Source organism: Nicotiana attenuata, unplaced genomic scaffold, assembly GCF_001879085.1.
Source record: "Nicotiana attenuata strain UT unplaced genomic scaffold, NIATTr2, whole genome shotgun sequence".
Classification (NCBI taxonomy): domain Eukaryota; kingdom Viridiplantae; phylum Streptophyta; class Magnoliopsida; order Solanales; family Solanaceae; genus Nicotiana; species Nicotiana attenuata.
In genome coordinates, this window is record NW_017670779.1 from 379,422 (window position 1) to 391,179 (window position 11,758).

Here is an 11,758-nt window from a genome sequence, read left to right on the forward strand (position 1 = left end):
ACCCAGCTTCTGCCTCATATACTCTGTGCGAATGCGACCTTAGCCACACCTTTGCGATTTACTACTTTACTCAACTACGCGATCGTATTCCCCAACTCGTGAATGCGTAGAGCAAAAACCTCAGCTGCTCAATTAAGCCTACGCGATCACGGACCTGTCCACGCGATCGCGTATAAGGAAACCAGACTTGTGCACCAGGAAAACTTCAACAAACATCCAAGTCAAAAATTTGACCCGTTAACCATCCGAAATCCACTCAAGGCCCCCGGAACCTCAACCAAATACACCAACAACTCCTAAAATACGATATGAATGTAGTCGAGCCTTCAAATCACATCAAACAATGCTAAAACCAGGAATCGCGTATCGATCCAAGCCTAATGAACTTTTGAATTTCTAACTTCTACATTTGATACCGAAACCTATCAAATGACATCCGATTGATCTCAAATTTTGCACACAAGTCACAAATGACACAACGGACCTACTCCAACTCCCGAAACCCCAATCCGAGCCCAGTAACCACAAAGTCAACTTTCGGTCAAACTTCTAAATTTCCAAAGTTACTAATTTTCCAACTTTCGCTATTTCAAGCCTAATTTAACTACGGACCTCCGAATCACTATCCAAGCATACTCCTAAGTTCAAAATCACCCAATGGAGCCAACGGAACCATCAAAACTCCATTCCAGAGCCATTTACACACAAGTCAACATCCGATCAACCTTTTCAACTTAAGCTTCCAACCTTGAGACTAAGTGTCTCAATTCATTCCGAAACCTCCCCGGAGCCGAACCAACTGCCCTGGCAAGTCAAATAGAAAGTATTAAGGATAAAATGAACAGTAAATGGAGGAACAGGGCTACAACACTCAAAACGACCGACCATGTCGTTACAGTATCACTGATAGAATATTCGTGCTGAGGCTGATTTCGTAGGGCCTCAACATTGTGTGTGATGTTGACATCGTTATCGGCCATTTTTAATGAGTTTTGCTAAGAACAAAGAATCAAACAAGTTAGTAATAGATGCAGAGATCAATTTAATTACACAACTGTCTAAGCCCTATGGTGGGCGCCAAACTGTTTACCGGTAAAACAGTATAGTTGAATTTATAGGTGGTTTATAGACAAGTGAATCGACTTGACCCTAAAAAGATAAATGAATTAGACAAAAATGTAAGACTTAGCGTTAAAATTGAGATAAGACGATAGAGATCTTGAGCCCGGGAACAGAGCTTACGGAGGCAGTAAGAATAATATAAATAAGCAAGAAAGTAAAATATTATTGAGCTTTGAACAAAGTGTAGTATATGCTTGTCAGAAAATTTATCCCCTTATAATGATGGTAGAGTTCACTATTTACAATTGTACCTAGGGAACAAAGTCTTAGGATCAAGCCCCTCTTAAATGACAATTATGAGGGCTATTGAAGAGTGTGTAACGGTAGGCAGTAAATGCCTTATTCTCTGCAACGGACCGTGCACTTAATAATATAGAATATTCTTCATTAAATGTTACCAGGTGATAGGCATTTACTTTGCCTTTATGAATATCATTCTCTCTGTTAACAAGCGAGATTATTGTCCTTGGGCCCGACTATCTTCTGTCTTCGGCTCCCTGTATCATTTTCTCATGCGAACATTAAATATGAACATATTTTACCCCACACAACTATCTCTCACCAGCACAAGTACATAATAGTTTTGTCGACCGAGGGTTAAGCTAATGGGAAAAGATCACTAGTGTGTTTTGTCTCTGCTGAAATTTAAACATAAGACCCATGATTCTCCTCCTATTTCATTGAACGCACCCTTAAGTGATACATTAGGAGATAAACGAAAACAGTTGTGAAGAAGAGTTAAACAATCTAATTTCAGATAAACCATTTTGGAAGCTAGTTTAATTATTCTTCAAAGGAAACAAAATAACTAAATGATCACATTGTCAAGGAGTTCTAGCTCGACTACATATCAAAGGTTGAATCCTCAAAACTTTGTAGATAATATATTTGTCGTCATCAGTTATGTAAAGGTTTCCAAAGGGATCTATGATATTTTAGACCACTCCATTCGTACTTGCCTTAAAATTTTGGGTTATATGATCAATTTCTTTTACATGATATAAGAGAAAACTTTGATAACCCCCCATTGCCTCATGGTAATTAACCATGACATCATAAGAAGTGGATTTGTTCGAAAAACGTACATATATTTTATTTTTAGCAGACAGCCCGTGATTATGCTAGATTTGAACTTCAATACTACTCAGAACTATCATCAATAGTAATGAAATTTGCCCAAGTGTTATGCTAGATTCTGCATTAGTTAAATAAATTTTAGATTTAAAACATTAGTCGCTTCATTGACGCCTTGATAATAGACAGCTTATCGCAAATTCAATAATTTAGATTCAAAATACAATAGCTTAAATTGTTCAGTGTCCACTAAATTGTTAGGATCATGGAGCTGTTATCTTCTAGCTTGACACAAAAAAAGCCTTAAAGCATTCAAAGAACATACCACTAATGAATTAACAACAGTTATATATCCAATATTCATTGTTACTTTTGTAATACAGACTCGAGCCTAATAGTAAAAAGTGAAAAGTTCACCAAAGAATATGGCAGGATGAATGAGATTCCTTTAAGAATCTTTGGATTCGAGCCCTAAAAATAAATAAATAAATCCTAAAAGGGAGCTCTTCCCCCTCTAGTGGGTACTATATAGTGCGATTTTGATTGACCACGCCAATAAATACTGAAAAAGAAAAAAGAGAAGTGGAGAGGCTCTATCAATAGAGCAATCAATCGTCGAAGCTACACTTCATGAATTGTCGATAATTACGTACCCCATGCATTATTGGATTAGAGAAAAGGAAACGATTAACAAAATATTGCTTTGTAGTAAGGCTCTTACCTGAACAAACTTGTATTATAGTTCAAATTCAAATATCCTGTGCGGCTGTGGTGAACACATTATACGTTACTCAAGCAACATTTGTTAATATTATTCAGTTTCTTCGGGACATACGATGAGAAACTAATGGTTCAGACTCATCTTTTAGGAATCCATAAAAATATTTAGCAAGTAGTGTGTGTGTATGTAACAAGTAGTGCCTAATAGAAGATTGCAACAATAAATTTATTTAGGGAATTAAGATTTTGACATTAGTTAATTACTTTTCTCAATTGGATCAAGAAGTAATTGATCTTAGATCCAATATTTGAAGGAACAATTTGATAAAATCGATGGATCTATAGTGTTAACAATTGATACGTGAGTAAATTTGATCAATGAAATTAGGGCTACACTGAAGCACTTCAGAGAGAAAGGGAGAAGCTTCCGGATATTTTTATTTAGAGAATGAGAAAATAAGAGCCCGTGTTTAGTGAACCGGGTCTCTCTCCTATATATACAAAGGCTCAATGGTCCAAACTAATTAACAATTTAACATGGCCTATCTGTTAAAAAATAAATATAACAACTGGGCCTAAATAAAGCAAAAGAAACATCTACCCATAACATCAGCCAATATTTATAAGTCCAACAGCCCCCGCTCAAGTCGGAGCGTGACAGAACCCCCAACTTGCAAATGTGCAAATGATGAGCAGGACCTGGCATGACTTTGGTGAAGACATCGGCAAGTTGGGAGGCACTAGAAGTGTGAGACATGGAAGTTAGCCCTTCGGCAAGCTTGGTGCGAACAAAATGGCAATCCAATTCAATATGCTTCCTCCGCTCGTGAAAAACCAGATTCCTGGCAATGTGTAAAGCAGACATATTATCACAAAAAAGAGGAACAAGAAGAACAGAAAGAATGCAAAAATCAGTAAGCAGCCTGCAAACCAAAGTAATTTCTGCCACAGCCTTACTCATGGACCTGTACTCTACTTCAACTGAAGATACAGAGATCACAACTAGATTTTTGGATTTTCAACCAATAAGACTCCCATCAAGAAAGATGCAGAAGCTAGAAACAAACCTGGGACTATCAAGGCAGGAGCCCTAATCACTATCATATTAAACATGCAAGGAAAAGTCAGAAGAATTGTTGAAGAAAATCCCAAAGTCAGAAGTGCCCTGCAGATATCTGAGCAAGTGTAAGGAAACCTTCATGTGAGGCACACAAGGTTGTTGCATAAACTGGCTAACGTGCTGCACAGCAAAACTGAGATCAAGTCTGGTATGAGTGAGAAAGTTAAGCTTACCATCCAGACCTCTTTACTAATCATGATTAGGAAGAGGATCACCAACCCCATCCTTCAACTTAACATTCAGTTCAAGAGGACAAGTAATAGGAGAGCATGCAGCAAAATGAAACTCAGCTAAAAGATCAAGAATGAATTTTCTTTGATGTTGGAGAACCCCAGAACTGGTATGCAACACCTCAATACCAAGAAAATAGTTAAGAGGCCCAAAACCTTTGATTTTGAATTGAACATCCAAGAAACTCTTTAAGGAAGATATTTCAGAAAGAAATCAGCCCCTATAAGAATGATATCTTCTACATATACAACCAAAATAACCAAAGAGTTGCCAGAACCTCTGGTAAACAGGGAGTAGTCATTGAGAGAATGAGCAAACCCCCTAGAGTGGAAGGCTTGAGACAGCTTGACATACCATTGCCTAGAAGTTTGCCTCAAACCATAGAGATTTCTGCAATTTGCACACCAACGGAACAAAAAAAGAAGAAGAAGAAGAAGAAGAAGAAGAAGAAGAAGAAGAAGAAGAAGAAGAAGAAGAAGAAGAAGAAGAAGAAGGAACAGAAAGACCAGGAGGTAACTTCATGAAGACTTCCTCATCAAGATCACCATGCAAGAAGGCATTGTTAAAATTACGTTGAAACAAAGACCAATTTGTTTTATAGCAACAACTATTTAGGTCTTGACAGTAGACATCTTTACAATAAGGGAAAATGTTTCATAAAAGTCAACACCATCTACCTGAGTATTACCTCTAATTACAATCCTGGCTTTGTACCTCTCTACATTCCCATCAGCTTTGTGTTTAACTTTGTATACCCATTTGCAGCCAATATGCTTCTTGCTTTGGGGTAACTCAACTATTCCCAAGTCTTATTAGCCTCCAAAGCCTCAAATTCCTTCCTCATAGCAACCTGCCATTCAAGGACAGTTGATGCCTAAGAATAAAAGTGAGGCTTAGGAACATGTATGAGAGCAACAGTAGGAGCAGATGTACTGGAGGCAGAGACCAAAGAATAAGAATGGCGAACAAAGTATTTGAGATAACCAGGAGGATTGTGTAGTCTAGAGGACCTCCTCAGAAATAGTGTAGGAGGGGAAACAGTAGGAACATGAGATGGGGAAGAAGAGGTAGGAGCAGTAGAGGAAAAGGAGGGACTGAAGAGGAAAGGCTCAGGAGGTGAAGAGGGAGGAGAAGAAGCAGGAGTAGAGTCAGAAGCAGAAGGGGAAATAAAAGGGAAAGAATCAAAGGAAGTAGGACTAGGATAAGGAAAAGACTGAGAAGGAGGAGCAACAGAGTGATGAAAGAGGAAGATATGCTCATGAAAGATAACACCTCTAGAAATAAAACAAGTCTTAGCAAATAGGTTGTAGAGTTTATACCCCTTTTTGGCAAAGGGATACCCAATAAAAATAGAAGGAATAAACCTAGGGAGAAACTTATCCTTATGGGGCTTGGTATCTGTTAAATAACACAGGTACCCAAAAGCCTTGAGATGGGAGTAATTAGGTACAGAACCAAAAAGCAACTCATAAGGGCTCTTTCTCAATAGTAGGTCAGAAGGAAACCTATTGATAAGGTAGGTTGCAGTAAGAACACAGTCTCCCCAAAATCCGATGGGAAGATGGGATTGAAATAGAAGTGCTCTAGCAGTTTCCAAAAGGTGTCTATGCTTTCTTTATACCACCCCATTTTTTTAGTGGGCTATAGGGACAAGAAGTTTGATGCAAAATTCCTTTGGTAGAAAAATAGCTACAACGAGTTGTGCTAGACCCAATTCTAATGGATTATCACTCCTGACAGTCGTAAGTTGAGACTGAAATTGAGTTTCAACCATGGAAACAAAGCTTTTCAAAAGATCAAAGGCATTGCTTTTGGCACCCATTAAGTAAGTCCAAGCCCTAGTACGGTCATCAACAATGGTTAGAATGTATTTGGAGCCATTTTAGGTAGGTGTAGAGTAAGGACCCCAAGTGTCCATATGTATGAGCTGAAAAGGTGTTGTGGAATGAATAGAGCTGTCAGGAAAAGGTAATCTAGTTTGTCTGGCTAAAGGACACACAGGATAAGTAAAAGACTGATTTAGGTGAAAACTTACAATTAATATTGGAAATGTATTTCATTTTAGAGAAAGGAATGTGTCCAATTCTATAATGCCAAACAACGTCAACAATGTTCACTCTATTACTTGCAGCAATGGTATTTACAGTTGAATTATCAACATGCTCATTTGAATTAACTACAGGAACGGGACATGAAACTGAAAAAGAAGAATAAGTAAAAGAGGCAGGGGAACATGAGGGGAAAATTTGCTGAGTAGGTGGATTTGCATGCTGAAAAAGTTTTTAAAGGCCACTGTCCAGTCTACCAAGTATCATTGGCATATTCACTAAAGGGCCTTGTAAAGTACAAAAAGACTTGGTGAACTATACAATGTCAGCATCATGACACAATAGCTTGTGAACACTAATGAGATTATATTGGAAACTAGGAATGCAAAGGACATTGTGAAGGATTAAATCAGGAAATAGAGCCAAGGAACCAATATTAATGACCTTGATTTTATATTCATTTGGGAAGAGACACAAGATAAAGATTATAAAGTTTGGAAACTAAAAAGTAGGTTCGTAACAGATGTTATATGGTTAGAGGCTCCAGAATATATAATCCACACTAAACCATCTACTTTACTCAACACAGAGGATGCATAAGACACACCCTATTGGGGAAGCGACAAACCAGCAAAATTGGCTGAAGTCATGAGATTAGAGTTAGGAGGGGTAGTAGAGGCATGGGCTTGTTTTTGAAGTAACATCATCAGCTGGGAATACTGGTCCTTGGTAAGCCCAGGTACTGCAGAAGAGCTCTCAGATTCAGACTGTTCAGCACTGCCAACAAACATAGAAGGAGCTCTAGAAATGCCAAAAGGCTCAAGCTTAATATGTGCAGCTGACCTTTTAGGACCCAAAGTCCTGTTTGGCTTGAAGTTATGTGGAAAGACATGTAGCTTATAACACTTGTCAGTACTATGACCAGGCTTCTTGTAGTCGTCTTGTAGTATTTGCAGACTACAGAAGCCTTGGAAGGCTCAATGGATACATTAGAAGGAATCCTAGACTTTGACACACCAGTATTGGACCAACCAGAATTAGAAGGAACACCAAGTTTTGACGCACCAGCATTAGCAGTGGTAGAATAAGAAAGCTATATACTGTACCAACAGATAGAAGGGTCTTCATCATTAAAATGTTGCTTCTAGTTTGAACATAGGTCTCATCAATCCCATCAAGAATTTGTAGGCCTTTTGTTCTTAATCATCTGCTGATTTGGCCCCACATATGCACACCCTTGCCTTACCAGCAGAAACAAATGTAATCTCATCCCACAATTGCTTGATTTTATTAAAATAAGAAGCTATATCAAGAGATCCTTGAGATATATGTGCTAGCCCCTTCTTTAACTCAATAATTCTAGCACCATCAGCTTTATCATACCTCTCTTCTAACTCGGCCCAAATATCTCAATCATATTAGAGTATTCAACACTTTTAGCAATTTCTTTGGACAAAGAATTAGTTAGTCAGGATACGACAAGGTCATTGTATCGTTGCCATTGTCTGGCAGATGGTGATCCCTCAGGAGGTCTCACAGCTGTCCCATTTATAAAATCAATTTTGTTTCTAATAGAAAGGGCGACTAGAAAGGTTCTTCTAAAAATACCATAACAAGTTCCATCAAAAGGAGTAGACACTAAATATGTTCCTAAGACATATGAAGGATGTACATTCAAGGGATGACAGGGATGGGTATAGTTATCTTCATGAAAAACAGTGGGTGAATTACTAGTAGTAGCAGAGGGCGGGTTAACATGCTCAGAACTATCGTTCGTCATTATACAAACAAGAATAAGACAAACACTAGAAGATAATAGAAAGGTTCAGATATACCAGCCTCTATTCTAATCGGACAGAGAACGACCTTCAAAATTAGGGAAAACAGAAAGCTCAAACTCTAGATTCTACCAAACGAGCTCAAAATAGAAAAAAATGTCCGACAAAATAACACCTCCATAGAAGAAACATGCGTAATATAGTAGAAAACCACCGAAAATTGAAGAGACTAGCTAGAACTACCACAATACCGACGAACATCGCCGGACCTCGAAAACCCCGACGAAAACCTTCAAGGTTAACATCGATCTGAAGCTCAGGATGAGATAATCACGGATCTATGTTTTGTTAACAATTGATACGTGAGTGAATTTGATCAATGAAATTGGGGCTGCACTTGAGAGAGAAAGGGAGAAGCTTCCAGATATTTTCATTTAGAGAATGAGAAAATAAGAGCTCGTGTTTAGTGAACCGGGTCTCTTTCCTATATATATAAAGGCTCAATGGCCCAAACTAATTAACAATTTAATGGGGCCTGTCTGTTACAAATTAAATACAATAATTAGGCCTGAATAAAGCAAAAAGAAACATCAACCCATAACATCAGCCCATATCTACGAATCCAACATCCAGAAATTTCCAGTAATACAAGGAAATTGCGCTTGTGAGCCAGGATACTAACTCTATCTCAACCTATTTTTTAAAACCGTGTATATTATGAGTTAACTTTGAAAGCTTAGCTTCTGTTCTAAGATGCTATTGCGGAAAATCTAGAGAGTTTATTAAGTCATGCAAAGAAAAAAGTTGTGAGAAAATATTATTTTTAAATTTACTACGCATTATATTTTATAAGCACATGAAGCCCGAATAAATTCACTAGTATTATAATAAACTTCAGAGGAGTATGACATAGTTCTTTACCTAAAATTAATCAAAGGATATCATAATATACTACAACAAGTGTATATGACTTTAATCAAAGGATGGCACCGCATTTAACTTATGTAACGTGGAATCGGCCAATCATTTGTCGAAAGAAGATTCTTAAACACTAATAATTGACTATTTAATCAAGTTAATTACTGATTAATAATACAAGAAATTTTAAGTTTTCTAATGTTTAAAAGGGCTTATTTGTAGTTTCAAATTTGAGCAGCATTTGTTTACAAATTTTAACTTTTTCATATGAAATTTATATCCAAATACTCAAAAGTTTCAACATCAACTTTAAATACTCACTAGTATTAGCACCCGTGCGGATGCGCGGACACTAACCATGTCAATATTTGAGTTATTTGGATTATATGTAAATAATTTTAAAATTTAAACCTTCTCGATAAATATATAATCATTGGATATTAACTTAGAAAGACTGCATGAAAAAGATTAACCATTTCTCGTATCTCCTAGTTATAATTCTATTTTTCTTTTTTGATACCATTCTCGCTGGTGTCATTGAATCCTAAAATAGTCAGGAAGAAAAATAATAACTCATATTTGTGGCAAAACAATCAAAGGTTGAGACTACGAATGACTCTTTGGATACTACTTGACTTTTTTACTACTACTTGAACTCTTATTTGGTGTGTTGATATCTTTTAGAAAAATATTTCTATTTTAAATTTTTTCAGTTTCTAAAATTTTATTTTTTAATAATAATTATTTCAATAATAATGTAAGTGAAAATATTATCCTTAATTCAAAACTCATTTTAGTTCTAAAAGTTCAAAAAATTCTTTAGCCAGTAAACTTTTTTTCCAGTATGACTCCGTTTTGATATATGACATCAACCATGTTAAATATCTAAGTTATTTGAATTATATGTAAATAACCTTAAAATTTAAACCTTCTAGGTAATTATAGTTAATCGTCAGATATTAATTAAGAAACACTACATGAAAAAAGGCTAACATTTTCTCGAATCACGTAGTGATAATTTTATTTTTGCACCATTCTCATTGGTGTCATTGAAACGTAAAAATAGCCACAAAGCGAAATTATAACTCGTATTTATGGCAAAGCACAAAGGTTAACACAATATAAACGATTCTTTCGTCACGACGTGACTTTTTTACCACGACTTGAACTCTTATTTGGTATGTTGTTATCTTTCAAAAAATATTTCTATTTTAAAATTCCAATTTCTATAACTTTAAATATATATATATGTCACGACCCTAAAACCCACCCGGCCGTGAAGGCGCCTATAGTGAAACTAGTCGAGCCGACACCATTCCCAAGTCAAACCATTATTTTATAAAAGTCATTTTTATTAACAACAAACCTCATAATATAAGACTAAATAATCAGTGCAGAAACATAACACAAGCCCGACATCGGGGTGTCATTAGTCATGAGCATCTACTACCACTGTCTGACAACATAAGACCAACATGTCCGGGAAAAATCAATGAATACAACTAAGGAAGAATGTAGAGGGAGGAAAGCAGTGCTGCGATCGCCAAGCAGCTACCTTGCTAACTTCGATGAACCTGCCACTGATTAATCAACACCCGCTACCGGGTTCAGAAATACCTGAATCTGCACACAAGGTGTAGGGAGTAATGTGAGTATGCCAACTGAGTAAGTAATAAAAGTAAATAGAGACCGAGCAGTAAGAAATCATGTAAACCACGTCATAGCACCACAGGGGGTACAATATATTTCCAAAACAGGTTACAAATCAAATCATCTCATAAACTCCGATTTTAGTAAAATCCTTTGAAAAATGGCTTTCTAACAATTTCAGTAGAGGTTCAATGTAATTCATAATGAAAGTGATGAAAATCATAATCGGCCCCTCGGGCCAAAACGTAGATCGTGTACAGCCCCTCGAGCAAACACAATTCATATACATCTCATAACAGAAAAAGTCCCAGAGGAAATAACAAAGTCAAATCAGTGATTAAATTCCAAACATCTCGTAAAAACTCCAGTTTCAATGAAAGTTGTTCAAAACATTTGTTTAATATTTTCAATGGAGGCTCAGTATAAAGGTGAGTGAAATCGATAATTTAATCAACATATTCAACAGTGACTCGCTCTAAGGAGGAGTGAAAACAATAATTTCATAAACAAGCCCCTCAGGAAAAGCATAACTCGTATATGTGTATATATAGCCCCTCGGGCACACCTCTCAGTCATTCATGACTCAACTCTCACCAGTCAGCGCTCACACTCAGCACTCACGCTCAATCGGTACCTTATAATAACCGCTGCGGCGCACAGCCCGATCCACATATCGTTGCGGCGCGCAGCCTGATCCATATATATAGTCGACTGCGCTCATTGGGGGTGTGCAGGCTCCGGAGGGGCTCCTACAGCTCAAATGCTTTATCGCTGCGGCGTGCAGCCCGAACCAATATCTATATAACATCGCTGCGGCGTGCAGTCCGATCCATATATATATAATATCGTTTCGGCATGCAGCCCGATCCATAAATATGTATAATATCATTGCGGCGTGCAGCCCGATCTATAAATATATATAATCCTCACCACCAGGCCCTCGGCCTCTCTCAGTCAACAACCTCACAATCAGACCCTCGGTCCCTCTCAGTCATCAGCCTCACAAGCCACTCAGGCTATCAGTAAAACAGGGTGCTCAGCCCAAAATATCATTTTATGCATAAAGACAGAGTAATAGAGACTGAGTTATGAAATCA